Here is a 20,305-nt window from a genome sequence, read left to right on the forward strand (position 1 = left end):
TTAGACCAGGTACCTAGATACTTTCCATGTGACAGTCAATTCTGTGTATGTGTAGAGGCAAGTGTAACATGAAACAACCCTTAGCGCATGTCAGTGCTGTCAGGTGGTACCCAGCACTGACCCCCTAGAAGACAGGAGACATTCAAATCTCAGGCTTCTAGCAGCTGAACAGGAAGGCCTCTTCTAGTTAACTGTAATGCAGCCATCCCAAGGCTACAGTACAATTCTGTTACTGGTTAAAAAAAAAAAAAACAAAAAAAACTTAAAAGTGTCACCAAATTAGAAAACTGGAAATGCATTTTAAGTGCCATTTATACTGAAGGCTGTTGGGTCCTAAGGTATTCCATCCACATAAAAGGAATTTAAACAGGAATTGGCAACAAACAGCATGCGAAATAATTGCATGAATAATTTTCAGGATGAGATGTAGTTACTACATGCGTTTTGCTAGCAATATTTTCCTAAAAATTACCAACTCTATAGTTATATATCATGTTGAATTACAAATACATTTTAGGGGAGATAGCCATACTAGGTTCACAGTGACATAATACCAGTTGTGAACATTCAGTCAACAGCTCCTAAAAAAAGCAGCTCTTTTCAAAGCAATTGGACCATACAAAAAATAGCCCGAATCTGCAGTTCACAAACTGACTAATCTTAAAACCAAGTTTTGGGATGGAAATGTCTTTAATACCAAGAATATCTTATGAATTCTCACTACAGAAAGATTTGGTGTGTCTGTTGATGCTGTGAATGAGAAATTAAGGAGAATATATACCCACAAGCAATTCAATCTGGTGAAATAAACCATAAAAAGTGAAAAATGCTCATTAAAAACCCCAAATAATATAGAGGGTGCAATTAAGGCATTAAAAAAATTCCATCCACATGGCTTTGGCTTCTTACACTATTTTTACAGTCTTGTTGCTTAAAAATACATGCAAACTGAAATCCTTGCATGGCAAATTCAGATGGTCTGCCAGCAGCATTCAGATGTGGGACAAGGAAAGTGACAGGACCTGGGAGGGGAGGGTTCCCCATTCTCTCTATCTTACACTAGATGGCACCCCAGAGGTCTGTGCAGCAGTCACAAACAAAACATTGGCATCTGGAAGGGAGGCAACTGTGGAGTTTCATTGGCTGGAGAACAACCCAGCTTCACTTTTACCCGATATTCTGCATGGACAGATTTATGACACTGGAGAACTTTGGTGGCATTTTTACTTTGAACCACACCCTCTTCCTTCCTACATTAAGAGTCTTCCCAATCTTCTAATATTTCAGTGACTGTAAGAACATAAACATATGTTCTGTGCTTTCGGTGTTGATTCTGCTCAAATATGCCAAGGAGTCTTCCTAATTTTCCTTTGATTCCAGCCTGTTCATAAACTTCCCTCACAGCAGCACCGCCAGGCTCCTCTTCAGGCTCCATTCCCTCTCCTGGGACAATCCACTGGTCTGGGCACCACCGCTACTCACCGGCAACGCCTCGTCCTCCTACTCGCCGCGGAAGCACAGGCACGCCGCCCGCTTCTTGAAGCCCTCGCGGTCCTACGTCCGCGTCTGGTTGGGCTTCAACTTCATCACACAGCCGGCTCCGGCGGCTGCAGCTGCGGCTGCGGCTCCGGCTGCTGAGACCGACGCCGCGGGGACCCGGCCGCCGCCACCCCGCCGCGGACGACGACGACGACGAGGGCCGAGACGAGTCGGGGCGCCCAGCACGCCGGCGATGCGGTGGACGAGGACGCCGATCACTGGAACCCGGGGGCCGGGAGGGAAGCGCCGCCTCTGCCCCGGCGCCCGCCGCTCTCCATGGAGGCTCGCCTCTCCGCTCCCTCCCTCCCTCCCGTCCGCCCGCCCGCCACCAACCACGGCCGCTGTGGAAGGGGGAGGTGGGAAAGAGCGAGGCTCCCCGCTCGTGCCACGCAGAGCCGGTAGCTAGCGGCGGCGCGCACTGGCCGGCGGCGCCGCGGCGGATCTCACACTCTCTTTTTTTTAACTGTTATTTGAGTCATTTGTTTTTTTCTGTTTCATCATGTGTGTGTTTTGCTTTCTCTTTAGTGTGAAGGATTCCTTCCAAATATTTTCTATAGGGCTGTTTTAGTTGTCATATATTCCTTTAGCCTGGAATTCCTTATTTGGCCACATTACCTTTTGGGGTGGCCTCCAATCTCACCAATACTGAGTGTCCACCTTGATCCCTCTGTTTCACACCATGGCACTGGTGTTCTGATCTGATGTGCTGTATGCCCTGCAGCTGGCAGCTGAATGAGTTCTCCAGAGGTTCACAAGCCTGATGGTTGGGGGATAGGAGAGTATAGGTGGGCTGGAGTTGTACCAGAACTGCTGAACTGATCCCGTTTGTATCTCCTTCAGCAGATGTTCAGCTGGCCGCTGATATCATCCCCTTCAGTTTTCTTGACTATGTGAGGAAGCTGCTGTGAATGGAAAATCCCCTCAGTTGGCTTCCTTTCTGGTGCAGCTCAGCAACTGGCCAGGTGGGCAGGTACCCAAATCCCAATTTCCCTAAATCCGAGGGTACACAGACCACTGTAGGAGTGGGCCTCTGCCTCTGGCTGTCCAGCTTCCTGGCTCCTGGTTCTCCAACACATAGTCTCTGTGTGCTAAAAAGTATGTGCAAGTGAAATGAGTAGGCCAGAGCTCCTAGTTCCTAGGTACCTTTGATGTACCTTCAATCTCCACAATCTGCACATTTGTACTTATAACTCTATCATACATCAGTACACAAATCTGGTTCACATTTAAAACAGAACACCCTCTGAAGATCCTACAATGACAAAAACTTGTTTCTCTTCAATAGAATAAAGCATCTACCCAAGATGGGTAGACCACAGTGCAAAAATGCCAACAAAAGTCAGAAAACTCAGAGATCTCCACCAAGGATGCCTAGTCCCACAATGGAAGCCTCCAATGAGATCATAGAGAAATCAACAAAAATTCAATCCCAAAATGAAAACACAATAACCAATGTGAACCTGATCAAAAGAATTGTTGGCCTGGCATAAAAAAAAATCATATCAATGAAATTGAGCAGAATTTTCTCTTAGAGCATTCAGCTTTTGGCAGTAGGCTTAACTTGATTGAAGAAAATGTTAGAACCTTGAAAGAGATATAAGTAAATTGAAGGTGAGTCAGAAAATAGAAGACCTCAATAACCAGTTGATTAAGATTAAGGAAGACTTGATAAAATGCAAGAATGAAATCCAGGAAGAATCAAGAAAATCAGAACTCAAACTGAAAATCTACCTCAAAAAAAGAGATAGACACAATGCAAAATAACACAACATAATACAAAAATCAAACAAAGATTATAAAAACCTCTCTAGAACCCCTTACTAACTCATGTGGAAGACAGAACATCTGATAAGACAGAAGAAATTGATCAGGAAGCCAAAAAACTTTGCTAAGTTCAAAAAAATCAAGTGAACTGAATACAAGGAAACTGTGGGATAGCCTAAAAAGGCCAAACATCCAGATAATGGATATATAAGAAGGAGAGGAAATCTAGGACAGAGGCATAGAGAACATATTCAACAAAATTATTGAAGAAAAATTTCCCAATCTCTCAACATAAAGGCCCACCCAGATACAAGAAGCCCACAGAACACCAAACACACGAACAAAGAAAAAACTCTCCAAGGCATATTATAGTTAAAACTCTTAGCAATGCAAACAAAGAGAATGCTAAAAGCAAGAGTGAAACAACTCACTACATACAAAAGCAATTCCATCAGAATTACATCAAACTTTTCAATAGAAATCCTGAAAGCCAGAAGGGCCTAGAATAGAACACTTCAAAGTCTAAAAGACTATGGCTTCCAACCCAAGCTACTCTACCCAGTAAATATATCCCTCCTAATAGATGGTGAAATCCCAGCACTCGGGAGGTAGAGATCGGAGGATCACCATGAGTTAGAGGTCACCCTGAGGCTACCTAGTAAATTCCAAGTTAGCCTGGGCTAGAGTGAAACTCAACCTCAGAAAACAACAAATCAGAGCAAAACAACAACAACAACAATAACAAAGATGGTGAAAGGAAATATTTCCATGAAAATATCAACTCTATGATTATATGAACACAAAGCCTAAATAGAATACTTCAGTGAATACTCCATATAGAAGTGTCAAATGACCAATCTCAAGAGCCAACAAGAAGATCACAATAACTGAAAATATACTAGTCTCAAAAAATTACAAAACACAAGAAAGCACCATACCATACCCCACAAAACATCTCAACATGGCAGGTATTAAATCGAACCTCACAGTTATAACCTTAAATATTAATGGTCATAACTCACCCACCAAAGACAAAAGTTAACAGGGTGAATTAAAAAATTGGATCCTTGCTTAAGTAACTACAGCTACTTTATCTTTGACAATGATGCCAATAATGTAGACTGGAGAAAAGATGGCATCTTCAACAAATGGTATTGGACAAATTGGATGGCCATATATAGAAAAATTAAACTAGACCCACTCATTTCCCTATACACAAAATCAAGTCCCAATGGATTAAAGATCTCAGTATAATACTTGAAAATCTCCTACTGGAAGGAAAAAATAGGTGGCACTCTCCATGATATAGGAGTGGGGAAAGACTTCCCAAACAAAACCCCAATAACGCAGGAAATTAAGCAATCAATCAATGGGATCTCATGAATCTAAACAGCTTCTGCACAGACAAACATAGCATAAGCAGGGCCAATAGATAAATGGGAGAAATTTTCACCTGGACAGAAGCCTAATATCCATAATCTACAAAGAACAATAAAAAAAAATCAAATAACCCACTCCAAAAGTTGGGTAGAGAACTGAATAGGAAGTTCTCAGGGGAAGAATTATAAATGGCTAACACACACTTAGAAAATGTTCAACATCCCTAACCATTAAGGAAATACAAATTGAAACAACCATGAGATTCTACCTTACTCCAGTAAGGATGACAATCATTAAAGAATCTAACAACAACAATGTTGGTGAGGATGTGGGAAACAAGGAACCCTTATCCACTGTTGGTGGGAATGTAAACCTGTACAACCACTATCAAAATCAATTTGGAGATTCCTGAAAAGGACGAACACAGAACTGCCAACAAACCCAGTTATTCCCTTACTGGGCATTTATCCTTAATGCTCCATGCATCAATTCAGGGATATTTTCTCAATCATGCTTATAACACTCAATTCATTATAGCTAAGAATTGGAATCAACCCAGATGCCCATCATTGGATGAATGGATAATGACATTATGGTACATTTACACAATGGAATTCTATTCAGCAGTAAGAAAAAAAATGACACAATCAAATCTGTAGAAAAATGGACATTCTTGGAACAGGTCATACTCAGTGAATTCCCACAAACACTTAAAGACAAATGCCACATGGTGTCACTTATCTGAGGTTTCTAACCTGGTCCTGCTAAAGTTGCTGACTTGCCTGATAGGCAACTCAAGGACCAGACAATAGAGATGGAAGTGTTTGGGGGGAGGGGAAGAAGAGGGAGAAAAATAAACACAAAATTAAATCCAAAATGAGCTGATACCATAGAAACCTGTATCCCCAAAGATGGCCTGAAAGATATAACTTTCAAAAGGAGTAAAGGGGGCTGGAGAGGTGGCTTAGCGGTTAAACACTTGCCTGTGAAGCCTAAGGACCCTGGTTCGAGGCTCGATTCTCCAGGACCCACGTCAGCCAGATGCACAAGGGGGCGCGCGCATCTGGAGTTCGTCTGCAGTGGCTGGAGGCCCTGGCGTGCCCATTCTCGCTCTCTATCTGCCTCTTTCTCTCTTTGTCACTCTCAAATAAATAAATAAAAATGAACAAGAAAAAAATTTTTTTTAAAAAAAGGAGTAAAGGGGGAGTACCTAAAAGTAGTGCTCTGGTGAGAGTGGGATAAGCTTAAAAGAATTTTTCTTTTTCTGTTTCTGACCTGTAACTCCTAGTACCAGAGATTAGTTACTACCCACATTGAGCTGTTGATTAGAGAGACCTAAGAGGTCCCCAAATCAAGACAGCTTTCTGTCAAAGTAATTGTTTACTTGCCTGAGGCAAAAGCTAAAACCCTATTGCTGAAGACATCATATGCTGCTGACACAGAGCACAGAGATACCTGGCTGGAATTCAGAAGAAAGCCAGTTCCCAGACAGTCAGCCTGTCTAGTGTTGGAAAGTGCTACATGAGCTACTGGGGAAAAATACCAACTGTCTGAGCAACCAGAGGTCTAAGCTACTCAAAAGCAAACAATCTGACAGGGTGTGCACACACACAGCCTCAGTGGGTAACCAATAGCTTTCAATAGGCTAAGAGACCCCCTCAGTGGAAAGGAACCCATATCTAGTCTTAAAAATGGGGTTACATATATTAAATTATCCCTAAATTAAGAATGGTGTGTGTTATCCCATACCCTTAATTCTGTCAACTGGGAGGTCGAGATTTCTGGTTTTAATGGGGTTCCAGGTCAGCCTGGGGCCAAGTCAGACCCCAATAATTACAGAAGAAAAAGACAAAGGCCCTATGAATCAAGGAACATCAAAGGTGACCATAGTCAACACTAAATATAGCTTATTTGAGAATGGTAAAGCCAACCAAGAATATGTAATACATAACCTGCCCTGACACAGAAAGAGAGATTAGCACTTCCAGTGCAGGCCTATGTATGTCATGAGGCTGATGTGAATGGAAAATCCTCCCACCTGGTTTCTGCTCCTGCAGCTCTGCACTGGCTGGGTGGTTGGGTGGGCATGTAGACTGGGGCTGCTGGTAACTTGGCAGAATTCTGACTGGCTAACCCATTCTAGAATATCTAAATTTCTCTTGTTTCTCTACTGTGGTTGATAATAACTTATATACCTTTTCTTTTTGATAGAAGAATGTATTTTGCTGTTTTTATGCTTATTTCCTTCCCTAGGCTGCTTTGGCATTGCTACTATGCTGCCATCTTACATGGAAGTCTCCTAAATCATCTTGATATAAATGTCATGTCACATTCAAAAGCATTCAAATATAGATATATAATAGTCAGGTCATAATGGCTAGTAGATTTAATGTAATCCAGGAGTTTCTTTCCTAATGGCTCTAATAGCACTCTCTTGAAGTGTTGCCTCCCTGTCTATTCAATCATATTTATAGCAGACATTAGGAAAAGGCCTCCAAATTCTGTAGGATAGCCACTTTCCATGTGCACAAAGCACACAAAATGTCATGTGATATTTGGCAGAAAGGGAACCAAAAGCTGGAGTTCTCAGAAGTCACACCCATGTTACTAGAACTTCTATGGTCAACTGTAGCAATTTTGGAGAAATAAAATATTACCTGTGCAGAGCCAAAATTATTTTGGGCTGTATTAGTCTTTTAAAATAGCCACTTAGATGCCAAGGCTCTCTCACATCAACTAGCTGTCTGCTTTCCAGTGCCATCAGCATAAACACCTCTCTGAAGGTGGCAGTTCAGTTTCTGATTTGCCTGCTGGATTACATGCTCCCTTTCAATAGATTCAATTGTTAATTCCTCAATGGCCATTTTTTGATTCTTGAATCCATAGACCCTTCTTTATCTCTCTGCTGACTTGATTCTTCCAGGATACCCCAGCATACTACTCTCCTCCTGATGCAAGAATACAGATATGAGCCCTGATACTGTACAATGGAAAGGCCTCCAGCACAACTTCTCCCCATTTTTAGCTCAAAGAATTGGAAGACAAACCTATCACATCTCTGAACCCAGGAGGTTTCTTCCTTCCCCTCTGCCCCTTCAAAAATTGTCTTGTTTACAAGGAGAGAGAGAGGAGAGAGGAAAGAAGAGAGAGGAGAGAGGAGAGAGAGAGAGAGAGAGAGAGAGAGAGAGAGAGAGAGAGAGAGAGAGAGATAGTGTTCCAGGGCCTCCTGCCACTGTCAACAAACTCCAGATGCATAAACCACCTTGTGCATCAGTCTTTACATGGATACTGGAGAATGGAACCTAGACCATCATTGGCCCAGCCTTGATCCTATTTATATAAGCAAAGATACTAGGATGTTAGCATTTCAGAACTTCCTACCCATCACCCCTTTCCCTTTACTCAGTGACAACTCAACAGGAGATCTAGCCATCCTAGCACCTTCCCTGAGCACCAACTTACACTTCCATAAGACCTTCCTTCCACTGGGCAAATCACTGGGCATGGATATAAAAGCCCAGATGCCATTCTTTTGCTTTCACTCTTTATTGTCCTCTTTCCTGAAGGTGTGTGCTCTCTGTTTTTCCTTCTCTGGTTTCTCACTGTCTCTTTATTTTTCTTCATACATATGTACCTTCCACTCATAATCCTTATCATTTATCCATGCATCTATCTCTATCTCTATCTCTATCTCTATCTCTATCTGTCACAGTCTTGTTCAGCTCACAAACAGCTTCCCTTCCCCACCCCCATAGGCTATTGCTTTTGGGCCAGCAGCATTGCAACCCACCCCTGATTCTCTGGGTTCTCTGCACCTGCTCCTTTGCCTGGCATTCCTGCACTGAACTGCCATTAATAAATAAACTCTCTGGTCTCAAAAGGTGTGGTGTCAGTCCTGTAGTCTGAACCCTAACTTCTTGACATTTCTTCATTTTAATAAAACAAAGCACAGAGTGCTAAAGAAGTAAATGTTTTAAACCTTATATATCTGAAAATGTCTCTATTTTCCCCTTGATTAATGCATTGGCTAGACAATTGTTTGTTGGAAATTACCTTCAAAACCTTGAAGACATCCTCTATATTCTTATTTCTCCCAAGGTTACTATTGAAGTAATTCTGACAAAGAAACTTGTGCTTATCAGCTTGTATTTTCCCTGTTGTTGATACTGTTTGTAAATCCCTAAAAGATTATACAATCTTCTTTGATTCTTGTGTTCTGAAGCCTCATGATGAAGTTACCTGGTATGGGCTGTTATCCATTGTGCTATGTGCTCTGTGGGCTGAGCACTTTCAATATGAAAACTAGTTCTGGAAAATGTCCTTAAATTATTTTGTTGACTTATTTTTCTGTCTTTGCTATGATTTCTCTGTCCCTTTTCCTACTTTTGCATTTCTTTCTTTTTTAAACTCCTTTCTGAAAACTCTCAACCTTGTCTTTTTCCATTTCAGATAGCATGATTAAATGTCTAACAGTTCCTTTTTGTAATCTGGATGTTCATGTAACTAAAACACTTACCAATAATAGTGTGTGCATAAAAATCAGATGTTATTTTGTTGTAGTATTCTCCTCTGTACAATTTTTTAGTTTTATGCTATTTTCTCTTTTGATCCTTACTCCTGTGTTTTGATATTTATTTCATAGGTCAAGCCTTTCCCTAGATGTATAATAATCCTTGAATAGCTGTTTCTAGGGCTGTAATTGGAAGTTCTAAATATATTGTGATGCTTGTTGGCTTCAGGTTTTATTGAAGGACCTATTTCCAAGAAAACACCTAGAGATATGTTTGTTGTGTCACTTGCAATTACTATTTCTGTTAAGGCTTTTTCCAGAACCCATCTCTTATGTGATTAGCTTTGGTTAGCACAGAAACTTGTACAAAGTTTGGAAGGTAGAGGTGAGGTTGGAGTCATCACTCTGAAGAACACAATGACGTATGACAAATGACAAAGCTGTCCAGTGAGTAACAGGGTCTCATCCCAGCTATTGGCTCCACTGAACAAATATGGCTCCAGGCAGAAAATAAGGGTGGAAATTAACATGGTTTATTGTCTATACTTATAGAAGCTGTTAATAAAAAAAAATTTTTTTTAAATGGCTCCACACCACCAAATGCCTTCTATAGCCTACCATCAGCTCCCTACTGTCTCTTCCACTTAGATAGCCAGTTAAAGTCTTTCTGGAGATTTTCCACATGCCACTTGGTCCATCTGGGTCTGTGCTATAAGTTGTTCCACTTCTTTTCCTGTGGTTGCTGCAGGAAATTTCAACAAACTTTAGCTCAGGATAATACAAACTTATTCTCCCACAGTTCTGGAAATCATAAAACTAAAAACAAAACATATCCTTCTGGAAGAAAGCCATTCCCTTCCCTTTCCCAGGTTTTATAGGTTTCTACACTTTTTTTTTTTTTTTTGGCTTCAAACTCCTTTCTCCATGTTCAAAGTATATGACTTCAACTGATTTAAATCTTCTTTTTCTCACTTTGATACTTCTAACTCCTGTTTATAAGGAATCTGTGGTAATATCAATCCATCTATGGAAAGTCTAAAGTTTATATAAGCTCTATTTGATTTTTTTTGTTTTCTGTTGTGTTATTTTATTTGTTTGTTATTTTGTGTTTATCTCTTTTTTGAGGTATGACATCGGTTCGAGTTCTGATTTTCTTGCTGCTTCCTAGACTTCATTCTTACATTTGACCAAGTCTTCATTAAGCTTAATCAATTGGTTATTGACATCTTCAATTTCTTGACTCACCTTAAATTCATTTATATCTCTTTTGAGGGTGCTCACATTTTCTTCAATCAACTTAAGTCTACTGCCAAACACTGAACACTCTAAGAGACAATTCTGTTCAATTTCATTGATACAGTTATTGTTTTTTTGATGGTTTGCTTCGCTTCCAGTTCAGCAATTCTTTGGATCAGGGTCTCATTGGTTGTTGTGCTTTCATTTTCAGATTGAATTTCTGTTATTTCTCTCAGTTTTCATTCAAGGCTTCCATTGTGGGACTAGGCGTGTTTGGTGGAAATCTCTCCGTTTTCTGAGTTTCTTTCTTTCTTTCTTTTTTCTTTTTTTTTTTTTTTTTTTTTGCTGTGGTCTACCCATCTTGGAGAGATGCTTTATTTTATTGAGGAGGAAGCAAGTTTTTGTCCTTGTAGGATGTTTTAAATGTGAACCAGATTGGTGTACTGATGTACAAATGGGTTACAAATCAGATGTGTAGATTGTGGAGATTACAGGCACATCAATGGTACCTAGGGAATTGGGAGCTCTGGCCTACTCACTCGATTTGCATATACTCTTCAGTACATGGGGATCATGGGTTAGGGATCAAGGAGCCAGGAAGTTGGAGAGCCAGAGACAAGAGGCCAGCTCCTACAATAGCCTATGCACCCTAGGACTCAGGATAGGTATGTTGGTACCCAGGGACCAGTCAGGATACCAGAAAAAAAAGGCCTGCTTCTACAGCCCCCACACAGGGACCAGGCCTCTCCCAGCCAGGTGCAGGGGGACCTACCAGGGTGAGAGAACTGAGAAGAGCCAGTGAAAAAGGACGTGACCTACTCACTCTGCACAGCGAACACACATTCAGGTGCAGTGTATTCAGGAATTGAAGACCCAGGGACACTTTAATCAGGAATGCAGAGCAAGGGGCCTGCTTCCTCAACAAGCTTATGGGGTCATATCAATCCATCTAGATAATCCAGGATAATTCCCCCATCTGAACAACATGGATGTGATCACAATACCAAAGTCTCTCTTGCTATAAGAAGTAACATTCATAGATTCTGCCAAACCAGGCATAATTGTCTTCAGACATTACTCTCTCGTCACTCAATGTAGACAATGGCTCACTGATCTTCTACATTTGTACTTCTCCAGCTCTTCCCCTCTCCCACCGTGAGCCTCTGACATCCTAATTGAGCCATAATGGATACACTCCCAATGTCAACACATCTCTAGGATTTCTTGAGCTAATTAGATATCCCCAAGTTATTCCAGTTTTCAGCCTAGAGGATAATAAATTGGCTACTGAATGTTTGGAAAATCAGAAGGCAGAAATGGAAATACCTCATGGCCCATACCAATAAACTCATTGCTTTAGTTTTGCAATCTTGATTTGGTCCTCCCTAGATTGCCTGTGGTAGGTGTTCCTATATAGATCCTTCCCTCTGTCCTCCCCAGGAAACCTCACCCAGCCCCTAACAGTGTTTGAAGAGAGAAAAATCACAGCTTCAAAGGCAAGAAAGGGGGAAGCTCCTGTAAGCTAACTACACCAGAAGGAGGCATCATCAGAACCAAACATTAGCTTTTGTTCTTGCATTTACTGGAGCTTCTATTGCTACCAGTTCTCAACATTTGGTGAGCCTGTGGTTAACTAAGTTTGTCTCTCAACTTTCCTAACCACTCTTTTAGATTTTGCATTCTGGTATCACCAAGGATAATTTCTTACATTGATATTCTTGAGTGCTTCCATTAGTTTTAATGTTATTCACCCTGTCATTTACAAATTTTATGATTTTGTATTTTAAGTTAAACTTATTATTTTAATTCTAGAGCCTCAAGTAGCTAAAAAGCATTATACACAGAAATCCCAGGAACAGTTCACCTAGCTTATCCATAATAGTGCCCTGCATAGCACAATATCAGGACCAGGAAATTTACATTGATGTAATCCATTGCTCATATTTTAACAATGGTCAAGGTACTCGTTTGGATGTGTATTTATTTCTGTGGAAGTTTACAACATGTGTTATATTAAGGTATAACATGTATCATATTAAGATATGACAGATTTTTTTCAGATAGGAGTAGAGGCATACACATAGTACCACACTTGCTTCAAGTCCACCATCCCTTGAGGATGACCCTATGGTTGCTGACCTACCAACCCCATTACCATTGCTCTCAGTTTTCTGTTCCATAAAGAAAAAGGCCAAGAAACTATAAAATTTTAGAGGACAAAAATTATATAGTGTCCTGTGTACATCTCTATTTACAATGCATGTGAAAGAGGAAAGAGAGAGGGAATTGGCAGCCACTACAATCAAACTCCATACACTTGTGCCACCTAGGGTGCATGTGTGACCTTGCACTTGCGTCTGGCTTAGGTGAGACTTGGAGAGATTGAACATGGGTCCTTAGACTTCACAGGCAAGCACTTTAACTGCTAAGCCATCTCTGCAGCCCTCCTTCATATATTTTAAAAGCAGCCTAGATAAAGGCATACTATACCATGGAGCATGATGCTACATCCTCTGTAGTCTTCGTATGTCTTAAAAACCAGTCTACTAAAAGTCATGGAAACATGGAAAATGATGCCACATTCTCTTTGTGCTAGGCTCCTCTTCATACTGTCATAAGTATTGGGTTATTTTAAATCATTATTGGCAAAGAATGGACTTAGAGAATTTTTAACCATAAGTAGGAATTATGACAACCAGATCCTTTAACTGTCCCTTAGGGTGAGTGGTGCCCCACCCATGCCCTTAATCTTGACAACAAGGAGGTTAAGATTTCTGATCTGTTGAGGGTTCCAAGTCAGCTTGTGACCAGGTGAGACCCTTCCCTGGTGTATTCCCAGTTATCTCTGCTCCTGCTTGGGTCCTGCTGTTGGTTCAAGTTGGTGTGGCCGGGTCCCTGGACCACTGCTCTGTTCGCTGGAGCTGGGCACTGGTGGGGGGAGTGGGGGAGGCTGCCAATGCTGCTCTAGTTCTCTCGCTGGTCCACTGTGTTTTTCTACCTTGTGATATGCTCCTCCATTGTTCACTGCCGCTCTCTCTTCACGTTTCTTGAGTTTATGGAGAGCGCCGGTGTGAGTGGGAACTCCCCTCACCTGGCTTTTCCTGTGGCTCAAGCTGAGCCTGGCAGCTTTCTGGTGCGCCACCACTGCTGCAGTGATCAGCAGACCCGCCAGAGCTGCTTCTGCTGGCCTGTGTGGGCTCTGGATGCTCTGGATCTCTCCTACTTCTCTGCTGCCATTTCAATTTCCTATACACCTCACTTTTTAGTAAAAGTGTGTATTTTGCTGAGGTTTTTGTTTTTGGCTTTTACCCCCCTAGACTGCTTTGGCATGGTACCTACACCACCATCTTAACCTGAAGTCTAGAGCATTTTTAAAACAACTGTATTCTCTGAAGGGATAAAGAGCTAAAACACCAGTTGAAAGCATACATGGAAGAAGCTGGAAATCCATGTTTGCACATGAAGTTATACCTGAAACCTCCAGAATTACACCAACTAGGGCACTCATAGGAAAACCTCAATTCTTGAACTCAATTTAATGAAGACATGGAAAATTTGCATTGTATATTTGTACACAAAATCAGAAGCTAGGACGGAAAAAAAAAGGCTGTGTGAGACAGCCAAGCTAAGCAGCATCTGAACTAAGAATGAGTGTGAGCAGTGAAAGAAGCCTGGTGCTTTATATTTATTCATTTCTATATACTGCTCTATTATAGAACATATTTAGATGAGTGAAAAATGCTATAAAAATCTATTCTCTTTCTTTCTTTCAGTGGATTTTTCTGGAAAGCTGTGTTTGTGAGCTAACTGTGCTTTTCTTGCTATATCTGATCAGGAAACAAGAAGGGAGCTGATGAAGATTGTGAATGTTTATAAACAAGCAAAAACAAGATATTTCTTTTTCTCTGAAATCTTTTGTTTGAGCCCATCTTCAAAGCTGATTTAACACATAAGAGCTGCATTGTTATAAATTCAAAGAAAAAAGGAGCTTTGAAAATCCATCTATTGATGCATAAGAAACAGTTCTAAAATTAAATTTTAAACAACAACCAGTTAAGATTTCTCATGAGTGTATGGCTACAGGAAGAACCATCTGTGATCTTTTCCAGGTAGGGCTGATCTTGGTTGCACTAAATATTGCAATTGTAGTGAGCTGGCAAATTATGGACTGCTTGGCTTGGAATGGCTATCCTCCCTGTGGCTGTCCAGCGTCCAGGAAGCTAGCCTGGGCTTGTTCACATTGTGATTGCAGGGGCTAAGAGAACAATAGAAATGTGTAAGCCCTTATGAGGAGTATACTAAGTGTTGGCATTCTGTTGGCCCAAGGTACGTCACAAAGCCAGTCCATAGTTAAGGCTGATCCTGACAAATAAGAGAAACAATCTAACAAGATAACATAACCTATATTTTCATGCAGTTTTCTGTAACTGGTGATTTTTTTTTTTCATTTATATACCTGGAACACTTATTCATCCTTCAAGTCCTAGTTCAGCCACCATTTCCTCTGAGAACCTACTCTGGTCTTCCCTTCAACAGAATGGACAACAGAATGGACCACTAGCTATATAGTTATTGTCTATACAGAGTTCTCTGATCCTTAAGTACAAGAGATATTTTTAACCATCACTGTCTCTAGTTCCTAGCACAGTACTTTGTCCAAGAAACATTTTCTGAATAGATGAGGTAATGGCCATATCTGTAGTTCTTTTATCTGCCTCTCCACATTGTCTCAATACTGTCATCTTGAGGAAATTTCCTTCCTCTACACAAATTTCTCAAATACATTAGAAATATCATATGATTTTACAAACTACCATCAATGGAACAATGAAACATGATTCCTCTGTGTTTTGCAGTTGGGACTGCTTAGTGTTTATGAAATTTGTTAATTGCACTGTGGAATTTATACTTTTACATATTTTTTAAATTTAATTTAAATTTTTAAATTTGTTTTCCATTCAGCAAATACAGGCAGTTTGGTACCATTATTAGGCTCATCCATGACCTACCCCTCCCCATTGGCCCCTCCTTGTTGAGGTATATGGTTCATGCCTTGTGGAGTTAGCCCACAGTTATTGGTGAAATAAATGTCTCTGCATATCCTGACCCAACATGTGGCTCTGACATTCTTTCCGCCCCTTCTTCTGCAAAATATCCCTGAGCCACATTGGGTTCATTTTTGGTCTGCTTCAGTGATGAGGTGTTGGGGGCCTCTGAGGCTCTGGCTCTCTGATTTGGTAGGAGTTTATTTTTCTCTGTGTTGGTCTCCTTCCCCCTTGTGCTGGCATCTGGTTCACCATTGCCTGTTTCTCTAATTTTCCTTAGTTTCAGCCAGGGCTCTCTTGAGGTATGATGGGGTGGCTCTCCCTTAGGATCTGCATCTATCTGAAAAAGAGAAGCAGATTCTCCAATGGAGAGTAAGTTAGTTCCAGGACAAATGAAATAACCCTTACTTTGTTTTAATAGAGAGTTTAATAGATGTAGGCCCTCTTGTAGCCCATGATTGATGGTAGCTTGATATTGGAGAGAGGGTATATGTTTGGATATGATTCTGACTTGTTTCCAAGCTCCAGCTATGGGTCCCGTTCCACTGAGGGGATCAGTTAGCCAAATCAAGAGCAGTTGGTTCCCCTCCATGGCTGTGTGCCACTATTGCACTTGTGTGGGCATCACAACCGGTTATTTGTTGCTAAGTAGGTTAGACCATGAGTTGCTTGGAGAGATATTGGTTATTTCCCCCAGTCACCCATGTAGCACCTTCTAGAACTAGATATGTTGACTGCCTGGGGACTGACTCTCTCCTGGCTTCCAGCCATGCTGTTCCATTTTACGTGTCAGCTGAATATGGTGTCTTATCACTAACCTTTGGTGGGTCATCAAGTTCTCAGACAGAAATCTGTCATTCTTTTAGGAAACCTTGTAGGTTTCTCTGATCAAAAGCTCATTGTGGATGATAGCCCCATGCAGTCACATGTCAGTTCCCCTTAAGAAAATGAGCAATAATATAACTAATATGCAAGAGTTAGGGAGGAGAGAGTAGGGGGGTGGGTAAAGGGAGAAGGAGGGAGGGAAGATGTAGAAGGTTCATGTTAGATTGATTCTACCCTCTCCAGTGTCTTGTGGTTCAGGTGTTTCCTATAAGGGCCTGGTGAGGGTTCAACCATTTGGTCTGCCATTTAGGAAATAGAATTTTATGGTACCATTGCCATTTGGGTCTAAATTACTGTTTCCCACCCCTTCTATGCCCTCCCCTCCCTCCCCATCTATCCTAGTGTCTAGTCCATGAGATGTTCTCTAGGTATGTAAGGTATCTTGGGTAGAATCAGGTTAGGTGCTGTAGATGAGTGAGATTAAGTGGCGATTTTTTTTTTTTTTCTATGATTGGGTAAGTTCACTGAGGATGATCTGCTCAGGTTCAACCATTTTTCCTCAAAATTCCTTGTGTCATTTTTTCTTACTGCTGTGTAGAATTCCATTGTGTAGATATACCACATCTTAGTTATCCATTCTTCTAGTGATGGACATCTGGATTGAATCCAGCTCTTAGCTATTATGAATTGAGCCACTACAAACATGGTTGAGCAAATGTCTCTGGCCTGTGGTTTGAAGGCTTTAGGGTAGATACCCAGTAAGGGAATAACTGGGTCTGTTGCTAACTCTATAGTCAGCTTTTTCAGGAGTCTCCTTATTGCTTTCCAAAGTGGTTGTACCATCCAACATTCCCACCAACAGTGGATGAGTGTGTCTACTCCTCCATATCCTCGTCAGCATTTATTTTTGTTTGATTTTTTGATGTTTACTATCCTTATTGGGGTAAGGTGGAATCTCATAGTTGTTTATTTGCATTTCTCTGATGATTAGGTATGATGAACATTTTCTTAAGTGTGTGTTTGCCATTTGTGTTTCTTCCTCTGTGAACTGCCTGTTCAGCTCTTTCCCTCTTTTGTGAGTGGGGTATTTGACTTCTTACTGTTTAGATTTTTGAGTTCTTTGTAGATTATAGAGATTAGCCCTCTATCAGTTGAATAACCCACAAATGTTTTCTCCCATTCTGTGGGTAATCTATTGGCTTTGCTTATTGTATGCTTGTCTGTAAAGAAACTGTTCAGCTTCATGTAATCCCATTGGTTGAGTGACTGTTTAAGATCGTGAGCTACTGGGGTTTTGTTCAGGAAGTCTTTTTCCATTCCTATATCATGGAAAGTGCTTCCTAAATTTTCTTCCAATAGTATTCAAGTTTCTGGTCTTATATTGAGGTCTTTGATCCATTTGGAGTTGAGTGTAGTGCATGGTGAAATGTGTGGATCAAGTTTCAGTTTCCTACATGTGGTTATCCAGTTTGTCCAGCACCATTTATTGAAGATGCTGTCTTTTTTCCAGCCTATATTGTTTGGGCCTTTGTTGAATATCAAGTAGCTATAGTTGCTTGACCCAAAGCCTGGGTCAAGTCTAGTCCTGTTTTTATGCCAGTACCATGCTGGTTTTATTACTATGGCTTTGTAATATAGCTTTAGATCAGGTATGGTGATGCCACTAGAGGTATTTCTTTTGCTGAGGATACATTTGGATATGCGAGGCCTTCTGCCTTTACATATGAATTTTGAGATCATTATTTCTATCTCTGTGAAGAATGTAGGGATTTTAATTGGAATTGCGTTAAATCTATATATTACCTTTGGTAGGATTGTCATCTTCACAATGTTAATTTTGCCCATACAGGAGCATGGGAGGTCTTTCCATTTTCTCAAGTCCTCCTCAACTTCCTTTTTGAGGGTTTTTATGTTTTCTTTGTATAGATCTTTCACTTCCTTGGTTAACGTTATTCCAAGGTATTTTATTTTTTTGTTGTTGTTATTGAAAATGCAACTATGTCCCTTATTTCTTTCTCTGTATCTTTGTCATTTGCATATAGAAATGCTACTGATTTTTGTGCATTGATTTTGTATCCTGCTACTTTGCTATAGGTTAATCACCTTCAGGAGTTTTGGGATGGAGTCTCTTGGGTCTCTTATATATACAATCACGTCATCTGTGAATAGAGCTAGCTTAACTTTTTCCTTTCCAATTTGTATCCCTTTTATTTTCTTCTCCTATCTTATTGCTTGAGCTAGGACTTCCAGTACTATATTGAAAAGGAGAGGTGAGAGAGGACAAATCTGTCTTGTTCCTGATCTTAATGGGAATTCCTCCAGTCTCTCTCCATTAAGTATTATTTGAGCCTTTGGAGCTTTGTATATTGCCTTTATTATGTTAAGATATGAACCAACCCTGCCAATTCTCTCCAATGTTTTGATCATGAAGTGATGTTGTATATTGTCAAAGGCCTTTTCTGCATCAATCAAAATGATCATGTGCATTTTATGTTAACCTTGTTTATGTGGTGTATTACATTGACAGATCTCCGTATGTTGAACCTCCCTTGTGTTCCTGGGATAAATCCCACTTGGTCAAGGTGGATAATGCTTTTGATGTGTTGTTGGATTCAGTTTGCGAGGATTTTGTTCAGGATCTTTGCATCTAAGTTCATTAGGGAAATAGGCCGGTAGTTTTCTTTCCTTGTGGCATCTCTGCCTGGTTTTGGAATTAGGGTGATACTAGCTTCATAAAAGGAGTTGGGTAGCTTTCCCTATTCTTCAATTGTGCAGCACAGTTTTAGGAAGATTGGTTTGATTTCTTCCATGGAGGATTGATAGAATTAAGCTGAGAAGTCATCTGGTCCTGGACTCTTCTTTTTGGGTATGTTTTTTTGTTACTTTTTCAATCTCCATGAGTGTGATGGGTTCATTGAGGTGATTAATCTGCTCTGAGTTTAGCTTTGATAGATGGTGTGCATCCAGGAATTTATCCATCTTCTCCACATAATCCAGTTTTGTGGAGAAGAGTTTTTTGAAATAAGTCCTGATGATTCTCCCAATTTCACTTATGTCTGTTGTGATCTCTCCTTTTTCATTTTGAATTTTGTTAATTTGAAGCTTCGCCTTTTTTTTGCTTGATCAAATTGGCCTGGGGTTTGTCAATATTGCTTATTTTTTCAAAGAACCAGCTCTTTGTTTTGTGAATTGTCTTGTTTCCTTGGTATTCAATTCATTATTTTCTGCTCTAATTTTAATTAGTTCTTTCCTTCTGGAACTCTTTGGGTTGGAGTTTTCTTGTTTTTCCAGTGTTTTTAGGTGGATGGTTAGGTTATTGATTTGGGATGTTTCTGTCTTTTTTATGATGGCATTGAGTGCTATGAATTTTCCCCTGAGGACCGCCTTCATTGTGTCCCATAAGTTTTGGTATGATGTGTTCTCATTGTCATTCAATTCCAGGAATTTTGCAATTTCATTTTTTATTTCATCCACTATCCATTTATTGTTTAAGAGTGTGCTATTCAGTTTCCAGGTGCCGTTGGGATTCTTGGTGGGTCTTTTGTTGTTGATTTGTAGCAGTATAGCATTGTGGGCTGATATCATGCAGGGAATTATGTCGATTTTCCTAAATATGTGGAGGCATGTTTGTGACCCAGTATATGGTCAATTTTAGAGAATGTTCCACGGGCTTCTGAGAAGAATGTGTAGTCTGTGGATTTGGGATGGAAAGTTCTGTAGATGTCCATTAGGTCTAAGTGTTCTATGGTTTTTTGAGCTCTCTTACTTCCATGTTGAGTTTCTGGATGATCTGTCTATTACTGATAATGGTGTGTTGAAGTCCCCAGCTATAGTTGTGTTGGTGGTTATTTCTGTTTTATTTTCAAGTAGGTTTTGTTTTGTGAACTGTGATGCCCCTGTGTTTGGGGCATATAGATTTATGATTGTAATATCCTCTTGATGGATTGTTCCCTTGATAAGTAGGAAGTAGCCTTCTTTGTCTTTTTTGATTATTTTTAGTTTGAAG

General features: G+C 40.5%; 1 protein-coding gene and 1 pseudogene across 1 annotated transcript in view; one reads left to right on the forward strand and one right to left on the reverse strand.

Moving 5' to 3' along the window:
* The window catches only part of Kcnab1 (potassium voltage-gated channel subfamily A regulatory beta subunit 1), a 516,975-nt gene that overhangs the window by 118,934 nt on the left and 377,736 nt on the right, over positions 1–20,305 (forward strand). The gene's annotated exons all lie outside the window — the stretch shown is intronic.
* LOC101594530 lies at positions 266–1,587 on the reverse strand (annotated as a pseudogene).

Source organism: Jaculus jaculus, chromosome 11 (genome assembly GCF_020740685.1).
Source record: "Jaculus jaculus isolate mJacJac1 chromosome 11, mJacJac1.mat.Y.cur, whole genome shotgun sequence".
NCBI classification, from domain to species: domain Eukaryota; kingdom Metazoa; phylum Chordata; class Mammalia; order Rodentia; family Dipodidae; genus Jaculus; species Jaculus jaculus.